The 8,681-nt window shown below is 50.3% G+C and overlaps 1 long non-coding RNA gene across 1 annotated transcript; it reads right to left on the bottom strand.

The window, feature by feature from the left end:
- Window positions 1-1,328: 1,328 nt before the first annotated feature.
- Window positions 1,329-8,544, bottom strand: LOC125482025. The gene is made up of 3 exons (XR_007261524.1): window positions 8,446-8,544; window positions 4,132-4,230; window positions 1,329-2,594 (listed from the first exon to the last, which is right to left on the bottom strand). It is a non-coding gene; the product is annotated as an uncharacterized LOC125482025 (long non-coding RNA).
- Window positions 8,545-8,681: the final 137 nt, after the last annotated feature.

Raw genomic sequence — 8,681 nt, 5'->3', positions numbered from 1 at the left:
CGGGGCCCCAAAACCATTTGCCATATTCCAGCTGGGGCCTGATACAGTTTAAGTGAAACCTCCGGGATTTTATACTACATTCTCTGTGAAATAATGTTCCATTCGCCTTCCCCACTCCCCGCTGAACTGGATCACCAGCTTCTTGTGATTGATGGACGAGGACATTCCCCAATCCTACTGCGCTGCGGCTTTCTCCAGTCTTTCCCGATTCAATTAATACTTAGCTCTTCTGTTCTTCCTTCCAAAGTGCAGTGTTATGGAGGGGGGGAATAGCTGAACCCCTCTGATAATAAAACTAAAACACAAGCCCCAATCTGTTATGATGGGGGTAGGGGTCCCCTCTAATAATTACCCCTCCCCGAAACAACCAGAAAAGCTCATCTTTTCCCTCGTGACCTGTTTAACGAGTGGTTAAGACAATCCCTGATCCCCACTTTACAAGTAACAAGAAACAATTTATTTATTTAACCCAACAATGAACAAAATAAGAGTTACCAACAAGCCAACAATTCCCCCCAGACTACTAACTACTCCCTAAATGAACTAAATTCTACTGGAATACTGTTCATTTAAAGACTTGTATAAAACCAATTAATAAGCCCACAACAAAAAAAAACTTAAATCTTTCCAAATTTCTGCAAGTGCCTTCCAGAAAGCTCCATCTGATCCCCCCCCCACCACCGATTTTCAAAAAATGCTCTCATCTTTAGACCTGCAATGACAAAATTAGTATTTCTTATGTAGGATTGCTCCAACATTGTCAACACCATCAGATTTAAATTCAGTTGGCTTTCTGTGTCGAGGTGCTTGGTTTAAATTAATTGGCCAAATTCAAACATGTCATCTTGGTAAAAATTGCTGCTTGGCTGTTCGATAGAAAAATGTTTCCATTCTGGCTCTCTCTGTGCACAGAACTTGCAAACTTCCGAGCACAGAGAAGGCACTTCTTTCCCCACGATCATTTTTAATCAACAAATTCTAACTTCCTGCCTTCCGATTCACAAGTACGCAACACAACTCCGTAACAGCAGAACCTCACATTTCTTAATATTGCATTCCAGCTTCCAGGAAATGAGTTTGCAGCAACGGTTTTTAAAAGCAGAGATAAGAAACAGGGTTTATGGCTGAACTGTTGGAAAGCAGACCCGGAGAAAACCTTAGACCTGTGCCGATGCTTGCCTAGCAACAGCCTCTGAACTAAAGCTGTTTGTCAAGGGCAAGTGCGGGCCAACATGCCATTCGCCTTCGCTATGACCCACTGAGGTTGGACACTAGTTTTCTGTCATTCATGAACAAGGATACACACAGACATATAACATTACTCGGTATTTTGCCAAGGAAGAGGTTGATCTGTTTAATAAACTCATATTTCTGTGTACAATAGATCCACATAAACGTTTGATGTTCATTTGTAAAATTCATAGAAACTCATTCAAATGTAACTTGCTGACTTGACTTTGACCATTTCAGTCTCACTCACACCTTGTATTGACCTGGGTGAAAATTTGTGCTGCCTTGTCTAAATAAATTGGCATTTCGGTGACTCAGACCAGGGCAAGTCTTAGGCAGAACACAGGGACCTAGGAGTGAAGGTGCATAGTTCCTTGAAAGTAGAGTCGCAGGTAGACAGGGCGGTGAAGAAGGTGTTTGGTACGGTTGCCTTCAGTGCGTCGAGTATAGGAGTTGGGAGGGTCATGTTGTGGCTGTACAGGGCATTGGTTAGGGCCACTTTTGGAATACTGCGTTCAGTTCTGGTTTCCCTGCTATAGAAAGGATGTTGTGAAGCTTGAAAGGGTTCAGAAAAGATTTACAAAGATGTTGCCAGGTGGAAGGAGTTGACTTACAAGGAGACGCTGAATAGGCTGGGGCTATTTTCCCTGAAGCGTCGGAGGCTGAGGGAGTGACCTTACAGGGTTATGTAAAATCATGAGGGTCATGGATAGGGTGAAAAGACAAGGTCTTTTCCCCCCAGGGTAAGGGACTCCCAAACCAGAGGGGCATAGGTTTAAGGTGAGAGGGGAAAAGGGACCTGCGGGGTAACCTTTTCACACTGAGGGTGGTGCGTGTATGGAATGAGCTGCCAGAGGAAGTGGGTGGGGGCTGGTACAATTATAACATTTAAGAGGCATCTGGATGGGGACATGGGTAGGAAGGGTTTAGAGGGATATGGGCCCAATGCTGGCAAATGGGACGAGATTAATTTAGGATATTTGGTTGACACAGACGAGTTGGACCGGAGGGCATACACCCGTGCTACGTGACTCCCAGATCCCTCTGCGCTGCGGCTATCCCCGTTTTAAATAATAGTCAGCTCCTCTGTTCTTCCTGCCGAAGTGCAGAATCTCGCATTCCTGAACCTTAAGACTGTTTCGTCATTAAACGTCCCAAGGGGTTTTATTGGCGAGGAGTCGATACAGATTCGAGTCCTGCCCCTCCCCCTCGCTGGACGAAGGTATCAGAGCAGGGGTGCGGAACATAAAATATATTTCGAAACGGTCTCGGGGCACTGTTAGCAGACAGCTCTCTCTCGCTTGGCATTCCAGGAGAGGGCCCTTTAGTCCCTCCAAGTGACCTCCACCTCGTCTGTCCTGAACCTGGCCGTAAAGAACAAGAGGAAGCCTCGTGAAACGTGGATCAAATCAGATGGCGCTGGGTCGGGAACGCGGACGACGGGATTTGGGTGTCCCCGCTACGCCAGCCACCGACAGTCAGTGTTGCAAATGGGTGATGTTGGAAGCCAATCGGGGATGTGGGAGCTCAGTGACCAGAGGATTGGAGAGCAGGAACAGCGGTTGTGATGGGGGGAGACCGAACCCCCCCCCCCCCCCCCCCCCCCCCCCCACCTTTGCGGGATTGTGCGCATGTGCGTGGTGTGGGGGCCCACCCCCCCCCTCCCCCGTATCTGAAGGGAAGTTGCTTCTGGCTACTGAGGGAGTGCAGCGAAGACGGATTCCCCCCCGCGACGGCAGGCCTGGGAGACGGATTGGGACCAGACAGGGGTCAACACAAGACAGACGTCCCCGATGACCAGGGTTGGGGGGTTGGATTTCCACGTGCACCACCAAGAGTGGCTCGGCAGCGGTGCTACTGATCGAGCTGGTCAGGTCCTAAAGGACGTAGCTGCTAGACTGGGTCTGCAGCAGGTGGTGAGGGAACCAACAAGAGGGAAAAACATACTTGACCCTCACCCTCCCCAATCTGCCAGCTGCAGATGTATCTGTCCGTGACAGTATCGGAGAGAGTGACCATCACACAGTCCTTGTGGAGACAAAGTCCCGCCTTCACATTGGGAACAACCTCCATCGTGTTGTGTGGCACTATCACCGTGCTAAATGGGGCAGGCTTCGCGCAGATCTAGCAACACAAGAGTGGGCATCCATGGGGCGCTGTGGGCCATCAACAGCAACAGAATTGTACTCCAACACAATCTGTAACCTCATGGCCCGGCATATCCCCCACTCAACCATTACCATCAGGCCAGGGGATCCACCCTGGTTCAATGGGCAGTGAAGGTGGTGTTTGGTACGCTTGGCTTTATTGGTCAGTGCATTGAGTACAGGAGTCGGGAGGGTCATGTTGTGGCTGTACAGGACATTGGTTAGGGCCGCTTTGGGAATACTGCGTTCAGTTCCGGTCTTCCTGCTATAGGGAGGATGTTGTGAAACTTGAAAGGGTTCAGAAAAGATTTACAAGGATGTTGGAGGGTTTGAGCTACGGGGAGAGGCTGGGGCTGTTTTCCCTGGAGCGTCGGAGGCTGAGGGGGTGACCTTATAGAGGCGTATAAAATCATGAGGGGCATGGATAGGGTAAATAGACAAGGTCTTTTCCCCCAGGGTTGAGGGGCATAGGTTTAAGATGAGAGAGGAAAGATTTAAAAGGGACCTGAGGGGTAACTTTTTCACACAGAGGGTGGTGCGTGTATGGAATGAGCTGCCAGACGAAGTGGGTGGGGGCTGGTACAGTTACAGCATTTAAAAAGCATCTGGATGGGGACATGGATAGGAAGCGTTTAGAGGGATATGGACCAAATGCTGGCAAATGGGGCTGGATTAATTTAGGATATCTGGGTCAGCACGGATGGGTTGGGCCGAAGGGTCTGTTTTAGTGCTGTACAGCTCTCAGACTCTGTACCTCTGTGTGATCCAGGAATCCTCCAGAGGTGTCACATGCCCTGCTCGGAACATCTCCCATCCAGCGTGGGCTATCATCGCTCCATTATCAATGCAGAATCTGTGAATGGGGAAAGCTAGGGTCAGCTGTGCTGTCACTCACAACCAGACTCTTACAAACAGTTCACATGGTCACACCGTTATAAATAAACACACACACACACATGGAACACACAAAGGCACACACCTACAGACATACACACAGACAGATGGTGGGGGGGAGAGAAAGAGAGCGCGAGCGGGGGGGGGGGGGGGGGAGGGGGGAGAGGGAGAGAGAGAGAGAGAGAGAGAGAGAGAGAGAGAGAGAGAAGGAAGGGGAGAAAGAGAGATGCACAGAGAGACATGGACACATGGGGACACGGAACACACAGGCACACACAGATAGAGGCAGACGGAGAGGGGGAGGGAGAGACATACACAGACATAGTGATACAGACAGACACACAGCCACCCCTCCACCTCCCCACTCCCACACACACACACATACAGATATACAGACACACGCAGACATACACGTACACAGACACACACACAAACAGAAAAACATATGGAGACACACACAGACCTCAGACACTCACACACAGACACAGACTTCAGATGGACAGATGTAGGGAGCGCGCGCGACACAGACAGAGACAACACACAGACACAGAAACTAGAAAGAGGAACAGGCCATTCGACCCCTCGATACTGCTGCCCTATTCAATAGGATCGGGGCTGATCCAACATTCCCCACGCCCACTTTCCCCGTGACCCTCGAGTCCCCGACTGATCAGGAATATCTCTGTCTCAGCCTTCAGTACCCACAGGGTCTCTGGCCCCCCCCACACATAGCTCTCAGAGGCAAGGAGTTCCCAAGACCCACAGAAACCCTGGGAGAGAAGAAATTCCTCCTTATCTCAGTCTGAAATTGGCACCCCCTTTGTTCTCAGACTGTGCCCCTCTGGCCCTAGACCGCTCCCCCACCCCCCCTCTCCACCCTGAGAGGGGATGGGGAAGCATCCTCCCAGTGTTGACCCTGTCGGGCTCCTGTATGTTTCACCTCTCGTTCTCCTAAACCCCAGCGAGGAGGCTCCTAGCCTATCTAACCCCTGCTCGTGAGACAGTCCCTCGGTACCCGGGGATCATCCCAGTGAACCGTCCCTGAGCCGCGCAACCCCCCCCCCCCCCACAACGAAACGATATCTTTCCCTTAAATAAGGGTGAAGCGAGACTGCTCGCAGCACTCCAGCTGTGCTCTCCCCCCAGCAGCCTGTAGAGTTGTAGTCAGACTCCCCTGACCCTTATATACTCCAATACCACCACCCCCCTTAAAATAAGGGCCTATGTTCCATTTCCATTCCCGATTCCCTGCTGTCACCCCTCCGGGTACTAGCTTGCTGCGTTCCACGCGCAATCTTGATCGATTGGGTCAATGGGCTGAGGAGTGGTAGACGGAGATAATTTGGATAATTGCAAGGTATTGGAATTTGGTAAAACAAACAAGGGCAGGACTTATACAATTACAAATAGGGCCCTGGATGGTGCTGTAGGACAGAGGGACTTGGGGTTCAGGTAGATAATTGTTTGAAGTCTGTGTCACAGGTAGACAGGGCGGGTAAGGAGGTGTTTAACACACTTTCCCTTCATCGCTCAGACCCTTTGAGTATCGGAGTTGGGGACGTCATGTTGAGGTTGTACAGGGATGTTTGGTGAGGCCTCTTCTGGAGAACTGTGTCCAGTTCTGGTCGTCCCCCCGTTATGGGAAGGACATTATTAAACTAGTGAGGGTTCGGGAGAGATTTACCAGGATGTTGCCACTAACAGAGGGCTTGAGCTACAAGGAAAGGCTCGGGCTACTTTCCCTGGAGCGTCGGATTCTGAGGGGTGACCTTAGAGAGGTTGGTAAAAGGATGAGGGGCATAGGTAAGGTGAATGTCGGGTGTACTTTACCCAGGTTGGGGGATTTCAAGACTAGGGGGCATATTTTTAAGGTGAGAGGAGAAGGATTTAGAAAGGACCTGAGGGGCAAATTTTTTTTTAAACACAGTTAATCATGTGTGGACCAAACTTCCTGAGGAAGTGGTGGGTGCAGGTACAGTTACAATGTTTAAAAAACATTCGGATAAGTACGTGGATAGGAAGGGTTTGGAGGGATATGGGCTGGGAGCAGGCAGATGGGACCGGTTTAGTTTGGGATTATGGGTCAGCACAGACTGATTGGGCCGAAGGGTCTGTTTCTGTGCTGTACGACATTACCCTCCCAGGCAGTGTGTTCCAGATTCCCCGGGGGGGGGGGAAAGACCTTGGCTATTTACCCTATCCATGCCCCTCATGATTTTATACACCTCTATAAGGTCACCCCCTCAGCCTCCGACGCTCCGGGGAAAACAGCCCCAGCCTCTCCCCGTAGCTCAAACCCTCCAACATCCTTGTAAATCTTTTCTGAACCCTTTCAAGTTTCACAACATCCTTCCTACAGTAGGGTGACCAGAATTGAACTATTGCAGAAAACACGGAGGCATGGGATTGAGGGTGATTTAGCGGTTTGGATCAGAAATTGGCTAGCTGTAAGAAGACAGAGGGTGGTGGTTGATGGGAAATGTTCATCCTGGAGTTCAGTTACTAGTGGTGTACCTCAAGGATCTGTTTTGGGGCCACTGCTGTTTGTCATTTTTATAAATGACCTGGATGAGGGCGTAGAAGGATGGGTTAGTAAATTTGCGGATGACACCAAAGTCGGTGGAGTTGTGGATAGTGCAGAAGGATGTTGTAGGTTACAGAGGGACATAGATAAGCTGCAGAGCTGGGCTGAGAGGTGGCAAATGGAGTTTAATGCGGAAAAGTGTGAGGTGATTCACTTTGGAAGGAGTAACAGGAATACAGAGTACTGGGCTAATGGTAAGATTCTTGGTAGTGTGGATGAGCAGAAAGATCTCGGTGTCCATGTGCATAGATCACTGAAAGTTGCCACCCAGGTTGATAGCGTTGTTAAGAAGGCGTACAGTATGTTAGGTTTTATTGGTAGAGGGATTGAGTTTCGGAACCATGAGGTCATGTTGCAGCTGTACAAAACTCTGGTGCGGCCGCACTTGGAGCATTGCGTACAGTTCTGGTCACCGCATTATAGGAAGGATGTGGAAGCATTGGAAAGGGTGCAGAGGAGATTTACCAGGATGTTGCCTGGTATGGAGGGAAGGTCTTATGAGGAAAGGCTGAGGGTTTTGAGGCTGTTTTCGTTAGAGAGAAGAAGGTTAAGAGGTGACTTAATAGAGACATACAAGATGATCAGAGGATTAGATAGGGTAGACAGTGGGAGCCTTTTTCCTCGGATGGTGATGGCTAGCACGAGGGGACATAGCTTTAAATTGAGGGGTGATAGATATAGGACAGATGTCAGAGGTAGGTTCTTTACTCAGAGAGTAGTAAGGGCGTGGAATGCCCTGCCTGCAAAAGTAGAAGACTCGCCCACTTTAAGGGCATTTAAATGGTCATTGGATAAACATATGGATGATAATGGAATAGTGTAGGTTAGATGGGCTTCAGATTGGTTTCACAGGTCGGCGCAACATCGAGGGCCGAAGGGCCTGTACTGCGCTGTAATGTTCTATGTTCTATGTAGTATTCCAAAAGTGGCCCTAACCAATACAGTCGCAACATGACCCTCCCAACTCCTAAACTCAATGCATTGACCAATAAAGGCAAGCGTACCAAATGCCTTCCTCACCGCCCCATCTATCTGCGACTCCACTTTCAAGAAACTATGTACCTGCTCCCCGCCAAGGTCTCTGTGTACAGCGACACTCCCCAGGACCTTACCATTAAGTGTATAAGCCCTGCCCTGATGCCCCTTTCCAAAATGCAGCGTCTCACGCTGATCTAAATCAAACTCCATCTGCCACTCCTCGGCTCATCTGATTGAGGTCCTGTTGCACTCCGAGGGTAACCTCCTTCCCTGGCCACTACCCCTCCAATTTCGGTGCCATCTGCAAACTCACTAACCGTCCCTAAAAGGTGTCTCTATGTTTCGGGGACACTCCCCAGGACCCTAACAATTTTTCTCTGCGTAAGTAAAACGTCGTTTCTGTTGTCTGCCCTTTCAAAATGAGCAGTTTTCCCCCCCACATTGTAATCCTTCGAGGGGGAGGTCCAATGGGTTTGGGGGAACGAGATGGTCGGGGGGGGAGGCTGAAAACGAGGGAACTGAGCTGGCCATTTTATTGGAGGGCGGAGCGGGCCCAAGATGCTGAAGGGCCTGCTGCTGCTATCCCCTGGCGAAGGCCGTATGGGGACTGACCTCTCATCTGTTGCGAAAAGTTTGGCTCCTCGGGCCTCGCACATCGATGCCATCATCTGCTGCAGCCGGAGGTTACCTGGGCGACAGACGACAAGTCGGCCAAAGTCGGGGAACGACCCCACCTCCTCCCACCACCACCAACACCCGGCACCCACCTTCCACCCCCTCAGAGCTGGGAAACAGCTCGCTGACCCCTCCGCAGTGCCCCCCACCCCGTGCCACAGGCAAATCCCCTC

The sequence above is a fragment of the Rhincodon typus genome, unplaced genomic scaffold (assembly GCF_021869965.1).
Source record: "Rhincodon typus isolate 14 unplaced genomic scaffold, sRhiTyp1.1 hic_rhity00005070, whole genome shotgun sequence".
In the NCBI taxonomy this organism is placed as follows: Eukaryota; Metazoa; Chordata; class Chondrichthyes; order Orectolobiformes; family Rhincodontidae; genus Rhincodon; species Rhincodon typus.
Note: the sequence above shows the minus strand (reverse complement) of the source record. Positions and strands in the feature narration are given on the sequence as shown.